The 16,997-nt window shown below is 32.1% G+C and overlaps 1 pseudogene; it reads left to right on the forward strand.

The window, feature by feature from the left end:
• Positions 1 to 2,194: 2,194 nt before the first annotated feature.
• On the forward strand, positions 2,195 to 2,935 carry LOC127733670 (uncharacterized; annotated as a pseudogene).
• Positions 2,936 to 16,997: the final 14,062 nt, after the last annotated feature.

Below are 16,997 nucleotides of genomic sequence, written 5' to 3' on the forward strand. Positions count from 1 at the left end.
CTAATATTATTAATGAATCAATGTGAAAAACAAATGAAACAAAACGGTTGGGTGGAGTTTTTTGCAAATTACTACTTTAGTATTCCTTCCTACTTCGATACCTAAAATATTACGCTAAATATGTTTCCAACACATGATATGTGCACGTGTATGTATGATCTTTCCTTCCTTTTAACGTCCTGAACAATTATGAAATATTCGCAACCCCTCGTTTAGCAACCAACAATCAATCAATCAATATCCTTCCATATAGTAATTTCTGCAACAAAGTCTGCCAGTCAGACCATTTAGATTCCCTTTAGTAGTTTTCCTCATATACTATAAAATGACAACCATATTATATATGTGCTACATATTTTTTTACATTAAAGTTTGTCATTTCGGGGCCTTTTATAGCTGACTATGCGTATGGGTTATGCTCATTTTGAAGGCCGTACGGTGACCTATAATTGTTATCTTCTATGTCATATGGTCTCTGGTGGACGGTTACCTCATTGGCAATCATACCACATCTTCTTTTGTTTGTATATAATGGTTTCTGTGTGTTTTTTTATAATTGTACAACCATTGGGCTTTAGACTACGAAATGTAGGCGTCGTAGATTTTAACAGAAATTATTGTCTTTTGAATAAACAAAAATCATTTATATCCAAAGGTGGTGATCACTGATATGCAACTTTGATCTTTTGATTTTTTTTTAAATAAAACTGTTTTTTAAACGATTTAATAATTTCAAATTGGCAGATAGAGGGGCGATGATACAAGACACCAATTACTAAATCAATAGAATACTTCAAAAGTATTTGATATGTTCTTAAGTCCATTCTTATTAAGTCTTCGATGATTGTTCACGGAAACAGACAGACTTGTTATATTCAAACCCAATGTAATTGTTTTCTCCATATTTTTTAAAGAAACTATGCATAATAACTGTATAAAGTACGATGGCTTGAAATGAATTTAAATGCTATTTAAATTTGTTTATACTGCCAATATCTCTTTGAATACATTTGTAAACTACCAGAACTGGCTATTCCAAATAATCTTATTGTACTTTTCCAAACATCTATATATCTATTTAGATTTCGTGTAATACTATTGCAAAAATACATGTGTGCCACATTGAAGTGAGTTTCTAATAACTATAAAAATCTATTGTAACACTTATTTCACGTAAAAGTAACTCTAATGTGGATTTGGCAACTCATTTGATGTCTCTTTTGTTCATGTATCTCTACAAGTAATCACATTTTATGCATCCATCGATTTTTTTCTTATTATAGATCGCTTCTGATGAAGATAAATCAAGAAAAGCACTTCGACTGCAACCAAATTTATAAAGTATTATTTTCATTTTCAAAGAAATTATTATTTTAATTTAACGTAACGAAAGATTTTCATTATAATGACAGTAAACCTAAAATGACTACCTCGTACTTCTATATTAAAGTCCTGATATACCTTTTCTTTTATCGTATTCTTCATTATCATTATCACTTCAAATTCTGCTCCATGGAATAGTCTTTGTACAATCATATTCCCCAAATGACCCAAGAGCTGTTTTTCCTTAAAACTATGTTGTTACATGAACCGGACTAAGTTTCGTCGATAGAAGTATTAACAAAAATACCGAACTCCAATGCAAAATTCAAAAACGGGAAGTCTATAATAACTGACAAAATCAAACGTTAGATTTTATCAAAACCAACGGAATGCATATTAGATATCAATAAGTTCTACTTCATTATGATGTAAGAAGCATTCTATAAGTTCAACAATAGTATTTTCAAGACCATGTCGATAAACGTTGAAAAGAATCTTATCTTAACACATTTTTACAGGAATCTACGAAACAAGGACATACAATATACAATAATGTTAATTGCAGCAATTTCATTATAATATTCAGAACTATTTGTAAAACATGCACAATGACATTTTTCTTACAAACCTAAGACTACTTGTGCCTAAAACAGCTTTAAAAATGTGTACATGCAGTAAATATACAAACATATAGGCAAGTTATTTTAATAACTTATTTTATACAGATGACGGAAATCTTTAGTTTTATTCTACTTTAATTTTTGCCTTTCCCTTTGGGGAGCCCCTGCACTAGATCTTGTGTTGCAGTATTTACACTACACGTCAGAGTTTTACACATTCTTTATAATCAACACGATCGATATTTACTCGGTCGTTTTTAGTTGAAAAATTAGTTACAGGCACATATAGATTATCAAAAACATTTGATAGCCGCCTCCCAATTACAATTCCTATTTTAAACAAGTTGTTACATAGTATAACATTAGTTATCAAGTGAACATATGATCAAGTTTTGTTCAAGGCAATTTTCTTATTTGCTTTTTCAACTTTCTCTAGAGTTGGAGAGTTGGTGACAATAAAAAATGCCCCAAATGATAATGTTCTGCTATTGCACGATGTTTCATTGTCTTATGTACAGGGCAATGCTGCAGAAGTTCAGGTTTGCTTCCGAAAATTTAAGCATAACGTTAGAGGAATGCAAAAGACTATTTCGTTTTCACATGGTACCGCAATGGAATCAGCAGTCGTAGCTATGGAGCTATGGTTGAGTACCTTAAAGTGAGACCCTATTCCGTACCCACAGAACCATTGTTTTGTTCTGTTGATGCCACTCCATTACATCGTCCATACTTTGACATAATTTTACATAAATGCCTAACATATTGTGGTCTGGATAGTTCGAGATACAAAGGACGCAGTTTCCGCATAGGAGCAGCAACTGATGCTGTCGAGAGAGAGGCTTATCCGATTCACAAATACGCTCTATAGGACGTTGGAAGTCTAACGCATTTCAAAAATACATAAGATCCCATTTAAATTGATAGACATTTTTGGTACCTGCTTGGGCCGGTACAATTATTTTTATAGGAATATATACAAATTTTTCAGCATCTCTGCGTGACTTGCTTTGGCTGTTAATTGGCACTCAATACGAATTTTATTTTTGGTAAATCTCCAGTTAGTGTGTCATCATATAATAAACATATCATTTTATGCAATAGCAATTATAAAAGATAAAAGGTTTCAACGCATGAAGCTATGTTATTTTAACAATACTTAACAGCTTGGGCCGTTAAGTTTTCAATGCCAATTGCATGTTATATTTATGCATACTTAACTATAATGCATACATTAACATTAATACATAGATGATTGTTTGTGTCTCTAATATCTATTTAGTTATGCACGATAGATTGTTGTGGAAGTGTTTATTGTCATTATTTGCTTACAAGGACTTTTTATATTAACATAACAGTACTTGCTTGGGCCGGTATTGTATTTATACTTGTATGGTTCAATTGGAACTAATTATGATCAGGCATTAAGCTCAAAGTTTTTTTTCTACCAAGTGCTTGGCTTTGTGGGGCAGGAAAGACTTATTTTATTGCATCTTTCCTGGTGGCTTAGTTGACCCCTTTTCTAGGCCAAGCTATTGTATTATGTAATATGTTATTGGTGTTTTTATGTATTTTCATTCACTATTATCGTGTTGTACAGATGAATATATATTGTGTATTGTGATATGAAAGAATTTTTTACGAATAAGTAAAAATTTTGCAATTTACTTTCTAGTTTCTCCATTCATTTATACATTGCCCATACGATATCAAAAAGAACTTTTCGTCGAATTCTGACACTTACATCATATCAGATGGTTTGTTACGGTTGTAAGAAGATTGCATAAAGGCAAGTTATTTTAATAACTTATTTTATGCAGATGACGGAAATCTTTAGTTTTATTCTAATTTAATTTTGCCTTTCCCTTTGGGGAGCCCTGCACTAGATCTTTTGTTGCAATATTTACACTACACGTCACAGTTTTACATACTCTTGATAATCAACACGATCGATATTGATGTAAACAAGATTTTATTTGGGATTTTATCAATTTTCCCTCCCTCCGTCCCCTTTTTTCAACTCCTTTTCTTAACTTAGAAATTTTTTGTTCTGTCTAACTATGACATTCTTGGCTTGGCTTAGTTGACCACTTTTTTAGGCCAAGCTATTGTATTATGTAATATGTTATGTAATATGTTATTAGTGTTTTTATGTATTTTCATTCATTATTATCGTGTTGTACAGATGTATATATATTGTATATTTTTATATGAAAGAATTTTTTACGAATAAGTAAAAATTTTGCAATTTACTTTCTAGTTTCTCCATTCATTTATACATTGCCCATACGATATCAAAAAGAACTTTTCGTCGAATTCTGACACTTACATCATATCAGATGGTTTGTTACGGTTGTAGGAAGATAGCATAAAAAATATTAACTTGTAGGTATTTTTGTTTATTCTTCCGTCACTCGATTCATTTTTGACTTGGAAAGATATGTAAACTTGTTTTCACAGTGTTCCGAATGATACATCAACGTAAGGAAGGTTAACAAAACAGCAACCTACTTCTCGGAAATTAAATCATATTGTTTCGCCTATAATATCGTTTGTCGTAAAAAGATTGCGTTATATCGGTGTTCCAACTGTCTGTATCACTCTGCTCAGCTCTTCGTAAAATTGCATATCACGACTTTATGACGTCAAATACGTTGACCTGGCCTTAATAACTTTGACCCGGACATATCACCGAGGTCATAATGAATGAACCGACATTGGTAAGTTTGACCCGAACTTATCACGTCCTCTTCTGGTTTGTTGGTGAAACAAAGAAAAACACTTGTTTCTATCATGCAAATACACAAATAAAACCCGATAAATCGATTATCAGTTTGTCTTCATATTGATATTGTAAAGTATCTGCTCGACACAATATGAAGCCTTTTTGAACTCGTTTGAAGCGCTCATCAGACAAAAAAACTTCATATTGTGACTCGCAGCTGATATTTTACCATATCAATATGCAGACAAACTGATAATCAGTACTTTCGAATTCAAATCAATTCAACGTTATACACACTTCAACGTTCTTTTTAATTGTTCCCTCAGAACTGCACCATAAATTTACAGACCAAATACGAATTCCATAGTCCTACAAATATTTTTGAAACGAAAATTTTGAATTAAATAAAGAATTAACCAACTTAAGGATTAGACAAGATCGTAAAGGTTACGTTTATACATCTTCTGTACTGATTTTCAGTCAAGTTTAACCTGTCAAAACTTATTAGCGCATTGTTAACTTATTGCCCTTAGACATTAGTTACGAAATACAACTGGAAATTGAAATGATAAAACAATTTTAACGACAAGGCACAAATATCGACCAGAATCATTATTTATTCAACTGTTACTACATTTAATTAAATACATTTAAAGAAGTAAACAATTAATTTTTTTTCAATATCTGAAATTACAGTTCCCTGGACCCGTTAGTGATAATTCCTCAAAATCACATTTAGTCAATTTTAACATTAGGCATCAAGAAAAGATGAATATTAATCACATGTACTGAGTGTATTGCTGCTGTTTTCAGTTCATCACCATGTCATTTAATATTGATGTTATAAGGAAGAACCTTTACTAACTACTTTGAACATAGTTTTCTTTTCCTTTTACATAATTAGTTGAAAAAGGAATAACAATGTTGACAAGTCTGAAATTTTCCTCTACATGACAGGACTTTGAAATAATTAGCTATAATGATCGAAACATCTGATATATATGATTTTTAAACAATTAGCTCTAATGATCTGTATTTTTGTCTTCTAATGTCGTTCGGATCTATCAGCTGTGGAAACCGACATTATGTTCACGTTTTGTATTTCTGGCATTTACATCAGTTCAAAATTACCATAACAATTATGACCGAGTTCAGTTACAGGACACAACCTATTTATCACCTACTTATTTCATATTATTCTCTTAGGTTTCTGGATAATGAGGAACGTACTCACATATCAAACAGGGGAGAGTAAGCAAAGGTCAAAATGTGATAGAAGCAAAACACATTTGGAAATTGTCACGTATCATGAAGTGGCAACAGCATGGTCATACAAAACAAAATCTTATACAAATGACTGTTAAAAAAATAATACAACGTCAACTTATAATTTAGAAACAGGAACAAAAACCAACAGCGGAAAAAAAACATATGTACTGGGGGTAATCGACAGTTTCTGCTTCAATAGAGACACCTGTTGTATTATTTATCGTAAACACTTATTATAAATCACATTCGCTGATGGAATAATAAAGAAGAAATATTTCTGTAAAGTGTATTCGATAGAAAAAAAAATCGAAACAGAGACGTGCGAACTAATATCAATAGCATTTGGATAAAATCAAATAGTCACGATATTTGTTTGGAGGTTCGTTCACCAAAGTCATATTAACCTTGTACTTAAAAACACTTTTATAATTTTTTTCAGAATGCAAAACCTAAGTCGTATTATTATACTTGTAGTAGGACTGGTATACTTCTATTCACTCTATATAGTTAAATTATTTAAATACAGTTCGTGGAGTTGTATAAATAGCATTATATTTTTGTTAAATTTTAAAATAATAGTAATACAATAATAATTTAAAAACCATAAACAAGTTTGAATCGTAAATACGTCATAGAAATTGAAACGACAAAAACCATGCAAAATTGTTATTGTTCAATAATGTGGTTCTTAACTATTGACGTTCGATTAAATAAATGCGGTTAGCTTAGAGTTAAATGGGAAATATTTGTCATGTATATCGGTATTCAGGACGTGAAAAAATTAATATTAAATTCAATAGATAGGATCTTTAAAGTGGATCAACAGAGAAAAGGGATGGAAACTTTATTTAAACGGCCTCTAGAAAAGATAGTTTGTAGAAGAAGGCCAGAAGTTTTGCTTTGCAACCGATAATCTTCAGACCACCGTGGATTTTGCTGCAAAGGTTTTTTGACTAGCAGAGATCGTGACAATCCCTGCAAGATGCATCGGATTTAACGACCTTCTCGTGGCAGTGTATATATGTATCCCTAAAAGCCAAACGGATGACCCTCTTTCGCATGGTGTATACTGCCGGATGGCAGATGTCTATATATAGCTATGTGGCGAAATTTCTGTACCCCAGGCAATGTTTAGGGGTCGATTAATTTCGATGGTTAATTTTCTATATCGATGAATACTATCCATAAGACAATAAAAGTTCACCCCTTATGATGTTTTGTGTCAGTATTCTTGCTTCAGCATTGAAATTATAGTTTATTTGAAAAAAATACACAGTTATTAAATACAATTCATACATGTAGCAACGATATTCAACAAATTACTGACCAAAATTAAGCAAATGGATAATTCAGTTTTTCAGTTTTCTTACAGGATATTTAGTTGTGCTAAAAGAATGGAAGGAAAAGAACATTTGTTAAATCGCTTCTATCTCTATTCATAGTAATGACTGAACATAATCGTTATAATTTGTTATTTAACCAAAAATCTCAGTTTAAATAAACATGTCCCATTAATTACAAGGAGTACAGAAATATAATCACTTGAAATTCTCTCGTACCGTAATAAAACCGATGCTGAAAGGGCGTCCGTTTGGATGTGTGGGATGTAAAAATATGCATCAAAAATTAATTGGAATATTCACATGTCCAATTTATATACATGATTAATATAATAAAAAATCTTGATACATTTTTTTGTAACTGCTCGAACAAGTTTTATTTGCTTCAAATAGATTGTAAATAAGAACGGTGTTCAATTCATTACAAAATACTTAACTTTTTATAAAAGGTCAACCTTAAGGATTCCAAAAGCAAAGGGTTAAGCGTAACTGTTAAAGGCAAATCCAGAAAAGTGCCTCGGAAGCACGAAATTGATAGTGTTTATCTAGTTTACTAGCAATTGGTTGATACTGCTGCTGGTGTACTGTTGATTCCCGAAGGTATCATCGGTTCGGATTACCGTGCTTTGGTCCTGACATGATTTGTAACTTTTACTTATTTAAAAATCCACGTTCATGAATTAAGAAACTAAGGTTCCAACTTTCTCAGAAACGTTGACCTGTAATATGAATTCGGGTTATTTCTTTATCAGAGATATTATTTTGTGTTGTTTTCACTTTGTGACAATTAGTTAAAAACTTTGAAACATCTTAAACAAATAATCAATGGCAAAAACTCATCAAAGATACTAGAATTACAATTTGAAATGACAGACGCGCATTTTGTCTACATCAGACTCGTTAGTGGTGATCGAATCAAATCAGATGGAATGCCAGATCAAATACGAAGTTTAAAACACAGGCACTTGTCTCTGAATAACATTTCATGTATCAATATTAAGGTATATGAAATTGTTTTCACAGACAAGTGTCTGTGGGTTAAGAGCATTAAAAAACAAAAATTTCAAACAATTGTGCCAAATGCGGCTAATGCAATCTATGCCCGGGGATGCATAAAAACCTTGTATAATGTTCGAATGATAAATTAAACAAATAATAAACAAATGATTGACAGAAATGTTCAAAAATTGAACAATATGTAGTACAACAATGTAACGTAAACAACCCACTAAAAATACTAATTCAGTTAATTTTGATTTGTTTATTTCAACCTTCAACAAAAATACACTGTACTTGTCTATACTGAAACAACAATCCTGTGTCTTAAAATAAGTTATCATATGATTCCTCGTTTAACAGCCATTTGAAAAAAATAAGGGGGTATTCATATAAATATGTTTGCCTTATTTTGGTGATACAATTTATTGACCGATAGTATTCATTCCCACTCAACTCATATCTGTAATAGACACGTGGGGATTGTTTAAAGCAATCACACAGACATATTCGCATCCTGTGATAGTCCATTATGTTTTAAATTTAGAGAGGAATCTGGTGAATAGGAATAATGTTCTTTTTTTTCAAACGAGAATATACTTTCTTAATTGAACTGTGTTTTGTTTCACAGTATGCGGACTCATTAAGGATGTGTAGCCCTGGCGCTACAGAAGTAATACGACATCATCGAGAATTGATAGAACGATACGATATAGCTATGTCTCAACTCACAAGAGACATGTTTTCGTGATTTTATATAGAGCTTTATATTTAGATGCCTCGGATGCGGGATTTTTTCCCGCTGCATTGAAGAGCCATTGGTGGCCTTATGTTATTCTCTCTTTGTTCGGGTTGTTGTCTCTTTCACACATTCCCCGTTTCCATTCCCTATTCTACTTGACATATTGTATAGACACCTGTCTATTGTTGAAGAATGTATGTTGCACTAGATGTCTAGTGGCTATATGTCTTTTTGTTGTTTTTTGGTTTGCTGTTTTTTTACGTGTACTCCCACATCTCCTTTGTTTATTCATATATAGTAGTAAATCGAAGAAAAGTTCGAGGACTGAATAAATAGTTTCTTGTTTTGTGACTAAAGGAAACTATGATCAAAACAAAAGCAAATTTGAATTACATGAGTCCAATTGTTTACGAGATAAAATTGAGAATGGAAATGGGGAATATGTCAAAGAGACAACAACCCGACCAAAGAGCAGACAACAGCCGAAGGCCACCAAATGGGTCTTCAACGCAGGGAGAAAATCCCGTACCCGGAGGTGGTCCAACGAGAGAGATATATAGGAAAGGCCTGAAAACTATTCACAGCAAATTAGATTTAGATATTATAGATGTTGCATTATTTTCTAATATGAAACCCAAGATTGTGCAAATATTACTTATTAAACTATCAGTTCATACTTAAATAATTAAATTTATAATTGTCTCTTGCATATTCGATATTGTGAATTATTCGTGATCTACAATTTTACTTGTAGCTGTTCCCACCTATCTCGTATCTGAGTGTAATATATCAAATTCATAGAAACGGCGAATATGGTGTAGTTTTCCCCCGTATTATATGGATACAAGATAATTCTTTTCTGCTATGCCCACATAGATATTTATTATAGATTTTCAGATATATTAATGCCCTTAGGTTTAAAGTTAACACAGACGATCAACACAACTATTATAACTATTAATCATACTTATTCGGTGCGTTATGGATATACAGTTTCCTATCAAAATGTCATAGAACAGAACATCTTACCTAACTATCGGTATTGGTGATATTGTGAATAGTTGGGGCTAAATTTCATGTTTTCATCTACAGATCTAGAAAATTTTCGATCCCAGTCTTCTGAGAATGATAGACAGTTTTCGACTTACATTTTCTCCCATATTTTCGAAACTTTTTATCAAAATCGTCCTGATTTTCTTTTACCCTTGGGTGAAAAAGACCATTTCAATAATTTTATTTACTAGCGTATCAATATCTGTGCGGATCATGGTTCAGTCATTATCGGTCGTCCAACTGTCCGTATCACTCTGCTCAGCTCTTAAGGTAGATTATCTGTATACCGCCATTTTGGGTTGTAAAATAGTAGTTCTCAATAGGTCTACTTCTTTGCTTAAATCTGAAAATGTTGAGACAGATTGGCAATTAATGGGTAAGACTGTTTAACGGACTATAGTAAAATAAGTGGTTTATTGCATTATTCAGACTGATTTATCAAATACCAAATGCAGATGTTTGTTCGAATCAAATTGTCAACTTAGCCATTTAATGGGAGATAACTTAAATAGTATTTTTTTATAAAGGAATGATAAAAAACTTTTCTATGTTTACTTGTAGCAAGAAAACAAGATCGGTGAAACCATTTTTTATTTATATTTTCTTAAAGCATATTCTAAAACCTATCTTCTCATATTTAATTTCAAAATTCTATCTCATAGATTTCCTTTTATTGACAAAACAGTTTTTTTCATGAACAATCTATGCAAATTTGGGCAATTTAGCTTGAAAAAAAGCACGTTGACCAATACTTTTTATTATATTTTTGAAAAAAAGCATGGAAAAATCTACATTCTGGCAAAGTATAAAAAGATTCTATCTGAGAAAATATATACCAATGATCCACCTTATTACAATTGCATATCACGGCTTTGTTGCGTCAAATACGTTGACCCGGCCTTAGATAGCACTAAAATAAAATTGAACCACAAAATGTTAAATCATCTTCTATTCCTGGCTTTCTAATACATTAAGCCAACTGTTTGTGTCATACATGTGCATATGTATGGAATCAGTATCTTCCAAAGATTTGATTTTCAAAAGTTGAAATGGTGAAAAATAATTCATTTTGTGTGTATCCATGGCAACATTCTGCATTTATTTAACCTAAAACAATTGCAAAAAGGCGGATGAAAGTGTCACATATTCCCGCAAAATTTGGTTCAAATCAAGGCAACAGTAGTATACCCTGTTCAAAAGTCATAAATCGATTAAGCGAAAACAAATCCTGGTTACAAGCTAAAACCGAGGGAAACACATCAACTATAATTGGAAAACAACGGAACAACAGAAACACTGAACTGCAACAAAAACAAACGCCAACATCGACGAAACGGACTATTGATAACAAACTTCCTGACTTGGTACAGGACATTTTAAGAAAAAATGGTGGGTTGAACCTGGTTTAATGGCTAGTCAAACCTCCCGCTTATATGGCAATGTTAAAAATACCGCTAAAATGACAACACTACGTGACAGGAGTACAGTACAAACAAACGCAAGAACACTCAGCAATGAGTGACGTATTTTTTGTGACGTCTATATTAACACAGGTAAATTTCTAAAAATAAAATAGATTTGTTTTATTCATAGACACATACAATAATATAAATTGGGATTGAGTTTGTAATGGTCTTATCTTATGTATTTTCTAACCATGACAAGAATATTAAAATGGAATTGTGTTTGTAATGGTGTATTTATTTGTATTTTCTAACCATGTCGGTTTTTCTTCTACATCAAAAATGTATATAAACAAAAAAATCCTGTGCATATAGTTGCTTTAAACAAAACAACATAAAACAAAAACACTGTAGACGAACCACGAGTATCGACTATACTGACAAATAAGACATATGTGAAATGTACCGAAAATACAGTATTCAAACCACAAACGATAAGACATAAAACAATATCTAACAGGACTTACAAAAGAAACATCATAACTAAATACATGAAAGTTGAATGTATAAATACAGAGACACGTCGTATAGCAATGCGAATTTACACTCGGCAAAACAGTCATATTCGGGAATAGGTCACGTTCAGTACTAAGCATACCAGACAACGTAGATGGTAAACCACAATCTAAGTCGTGGTAAAAATATCGTTAGTTAGTTTAGACACAGACACATCGTATAGATCAACCAATTCGTGACTAGAATTCAAAATAAAATTTCCATCCCTTTGAGTGATACATTTTCTAAACGATTGACATTAATCTACCAAATGAGCAAATGAAAATTAGGTGTCTTTTGCCTCATTTTTTCATAAAATTTTAACACAAATTTCGGGCTTCAAAAAGTTGGAAAAAAACGTTCCCGGACCAATGTCTTGTATAGATATGAAAATACGGACTGTCATACAGAAAACAACCCATAATACATACATTACACAATCTTGATGTTCCTATGATTATAAAAATAAGAAGATGTGGTATGATTGCCAATGAGTCTTCATATTTATATTGTAAAATATCAGCTCCTCGCACACAGTATGAAGCCTTTTGAAGTCGTTCGCTGAGGTAACTCGACAAAAAGCTTCATATTGTGACTCGCAGCTGATATTTGACAATATCAATATATAATAGACAACCTGATAATCGGTAGTCGGTACGAATAATAAGGTACGTAGTTCTGAATGTAACTCCGTGAATTTTAAAATTTAGCTATCAAGAACGGATAAATATTGTAGCCAATGGTAGAATCTGTTTTTTAATGATTTAATGGAAAATTATGAGTGCCATGTATCGAGAGGATTTGGCGGCTAAATTACACGAGACAAGTTTTATCAACTTTAGGTTCATCAAAATTCATCAAACTGGTCAGAAACATTTTAAATGCATTGAGAATAAAGAAAAATAATTGTACAACTTAACTTCTTTTCCCATATGTGCATTATAACGAAATTGCATATATATGTGCATTGATTTTCTTAAATTAGCTTTCGTGGTAATTATTGTCATTTTAATTTTTATCTAATGTGTTCTTTGTGTAATATATTGAGACTAACTATCATTCTTCCAGGATCTTTGAATGAATAAAAAAACCTACAGAGATCCAATAGAATCATTAAGTTGTAAAGGGATAGGATAGGAGGAAAAGTTACTTCTTTCTTTCTTTTTTTGTGCTAACAGCTCGATTTTTCTCTTTTTGATGGCTCAAGGTATTTCACCATATACATATTTGAGAGAAGCTGTATTTTTGTTTTCCCCATACGGGAAAAGACTCTAAGAGAGAATAGGTAGAAGTTATGTAAATTTTTATATTCTTTATAGGTATCTATTCATCATTAATGTGGAGCAGGATATGCTTACCCTTCCAAAGCACCTGATATCCCCCCGGTTTTTGGTGTGGTTCGTGTTACTCAGTCTTTAGTTTTTCTATGTTGTGATTTGCATACTGTTTGTCTTTTAATCGTTTATATTCTTTGCCATGGCATTGCCAGTTTGTTTTGCGATATATGAGTTTGAATATCCCTTTTGAATCTTCAGCTTCTCTTTTTAACGCCCCACGAATTATTTATTCATTTTTCCTTGGTTTTCAATTTCTTTTTATTGTGGCTTTTGTGATCAAGAAGGTACAGGACTTCGAACGCACCAAATGAATAGTGTTATTTTCATTATTTTCAACTCTAACAAAAATAAAAACACTAGACAAAATGAAATGAACACGAAGAGTCAAATCTAAAGTATACAATCAAAATACAGAAAAAAATTATTGACATCACGAACGCCACTAAAAACTATGAATGAACCTAGGTGATCCAAAAGTTCCACTACGACACTGACCGTATTAATCCTGTACAAATACGCAAATGAGTCATATTACTAGTGAGTACGCACCATATCAAGAGGATGATAAAGTTAATTCTAGACATAAATAATGTGCTATTTTGTTTGCTAAATGACATTTAAATTCTTATTTCTCAGTCTTTACAGAATTTTATGTCCTTTTTTAACACTTTACTTTATGTAATTTGATCTTTGTCAACATTTCTCAATCTTAAACACAGACAGAGATCTCGGATGTCCAAGTTTTATAAAAAAAAAAACACTGCGCTTATTTTTAGTACACAAAGAAACGTGTGAAAGAAATGTTAAAACCAGATGAATTCGCACAAAGTGTTCTTGAAAAGCGTGACAATATAATTAAGATAAAGTGACAACTTTGCGGTATAAATCACACAATCATTTATTATTCCTTTGGCTACTTGTAAGTGCTTCGGCACTGATGGGATTTCTTATAAGCATTTATTGAATTTCAGTAAATTAATTTATATATATTATTATCAGGCTAAAGTTACAATTCCGTCAGTCAAAGTTGATCATAGATGGATCTGGCATTTCTTAAGGTTTTTTATAGCTCCTTATTTTGGAGGAAAGAGGGGGTTTGAGGTTGGTTCGAGCGTTCCTGATGAAGGTAAGCTAGAAAAGAGCTTCGGAGGCACCAAAAAGTATTATTTCTATGTTTAAGCACTGGGTCGATACCGCTGCTGGTGGACTATAAGTCACCGCGGGTACCATTAGTCAGTGTTTCGGCACTGAAATAGTTTATAACGTACATGACGTGAATTGTCAGTTAATAAAGTTAGAAATTTTTATGAAACTAAAGTTCAAACTTTCTCAAAAAAGTTGAAACTTGGAAGGATTTTGCAGGACTTTGGTCAATTAGCTCTTTAGGTATTTAAACAAGACTGGCTTTCAAATTTTGCGGTTTTTATCTCTCCGAATAAAAGTTAATCCAGAAAGGCACTTCAAACGCACCAAATAACAATCGATTTCACTGCTGGAGGGATGTTAGACCCCGCAGGAATCATTAGCTAAGTAGTCAGTGCTTGAACGTCGACACTGGCATACTTAAAAACAAACATGTCTTCCGTTCATGCACCCAGATGTTTTAAAAACTCCACTGGCAACACCGTCCGTGTTACTCCTGTTAAAAAAACGTGATGAGTCATATATCTAGTGATAACGCGTCATAAAAAGCGAGTTATATGCACGAGATGTTTATTATCTTTTTTTTTATTCTGAAATAAAATTTATATTATGGATTCTCGAGTTTTACTGAATTAATCATTTCGCTATATAATACAAAGACAGAGATGTGATTGCCAAGATTTCTATAGACATTGTACTTATTTTAAGTACTCAACGACAATAATGGTTAAACCAAAGGAATCCGCATGAAATGTTCAATCAAAAATGTGAAAAAGAACAGAATAATTGACATAAACAGACACATTTGTGGTATTAATCACACAGTCATTAAATTACTTTATTTCCCAAGTTGTCAGGGTTTCGACACTGAATGTAGATATGATTTATAATATGCATTTATTGAATTGTCCGTTTAAGATTAATTAAGAAATTATTTTGAAACTTGGGTTCCAACTCAATCTTGATCTTAGGTGGTTTAAGGCTTATGTATTCTCTTCAGATTCTTTTATGTCATTTTGCTTCTTGTATATATGTAGAATGCTGGCTTTCTTTTTTTTCGGGGGAGTGGGCGGGGGTAGTGCTCGATCGATACAACTGGTGGAAGATTCTTAGCCAGAAAAGTGCTTCGGAATCACCAAAGTTAAAGTATTATTTATATTTTGTAGCATAGGGTCGATATCGTTGCTGGTGAACTGTTAGTCCCCGGGAGTACAATTTGTCAATGTTTCGGCACCTAGTTAATTTATTACATACATTTCTGTAATTTTATGTTCATAAAGGGCAGGGTACGATAAGGATATATACAGTTTTTTTTCGTCATATATATTTCCAATAAAACTACGTTTAAAAAAAACTTGTGAGGTCAATTCTGGCTGGAATTTAAGCAACTTGGTACCAATAGAAACAAAATTGTCATAGGTTTATTTGCTTATTTGGTTATAATTTTGCAATGAGAAGCGTTTTCCCCTTCTGATGATATAAACACAAATATTATTTTTGTCAGGATATTTGCTATATAGTTCAAGCAAATTGAATTGTAAAACAAAATACAATTATACATGATAACATCAGGATAAAAAAAAATCAAAAGAAGACAAAGTTTTGACCAAATAGACAAATACACTAGAAACGATTTTTTTTTCAACTCATAGCTTGTTAAAATAAAAGCAATAATAAATCACAATATTTTAAAGCCTAGCTATAATTCATTTACGCTATCTGAAACTACGTTTATATTATTTCTTCAATCATCAACAACAATTTGTTCAACATCCGAGGAATCAACACCTGGTCACGCAATAGGGAGACACGACTAATAACAACAATGAAGGTAAAATGAGTGTTAGACAAAAAATAGCTTATCAACACTACAGAGATCAAAGTCGAACAGCTAACATATATAATAATTACATTTAATATTAGAAACTACTTTGATATAGATTAGCCCTCCAAAATTGGAAAATAGCAAACCAGTCTTCGAGAATAACAGAATAAAAAAAAAAACCAAGATGGAAGCTGCTACAATTTGTGAACTATTTAAAATACAACAGTTCAAAGGTAATTGCAACCTCCAACCTTAATAAAACTTAATTTCGCACCCCATTATGACGGATGCTACAAGTAGAACAGGATCTGCTTGACATCTCGGAGCACCTGAGATCCCCCAGCCGGTTTTTGCTGGGTTTATAGTTTTTCAGTTTCTACTTTCTAGTATTTTGTGGACTTGTTTGTCTTTTGTCGTTTTTGTTTTACCATGGCGTTGTCAGTTTACCTCAAGATCTTTGAGTTTTCAACTATATATATATTAAAGCTTCTTTTCAACTATAAAACATATGGACATTTGTTAAAACACAAAATTACTTAATCCATATTAACTATTCTTTCTCCAGAAAGTGCTAGTATTACTCTTACAATTAGGAAAATCAATTTAAAGAAAGCCTTCTGAGTCGTTGATTGCCGATCACTTAGTTATCTTGTGATACTGCTATTTTAT

Source organism: Mytilus californianus, unplaced genomic scaffold (genome assembly GCF_021869535.1).
Source record: "Mytilus californianus isolate M0D057914Y unplaced genomic scaffold, xbMytCali1.0.p SCAF_3, whole genome shotgun sequence".
NCBI classification, from domain to species: domain Eukaryota; kingdom Metazoa; phylum Mollusca; class Bivalvia; order Mytilida; family Mytilidae; genus Mytilus; species Mytilus californianus.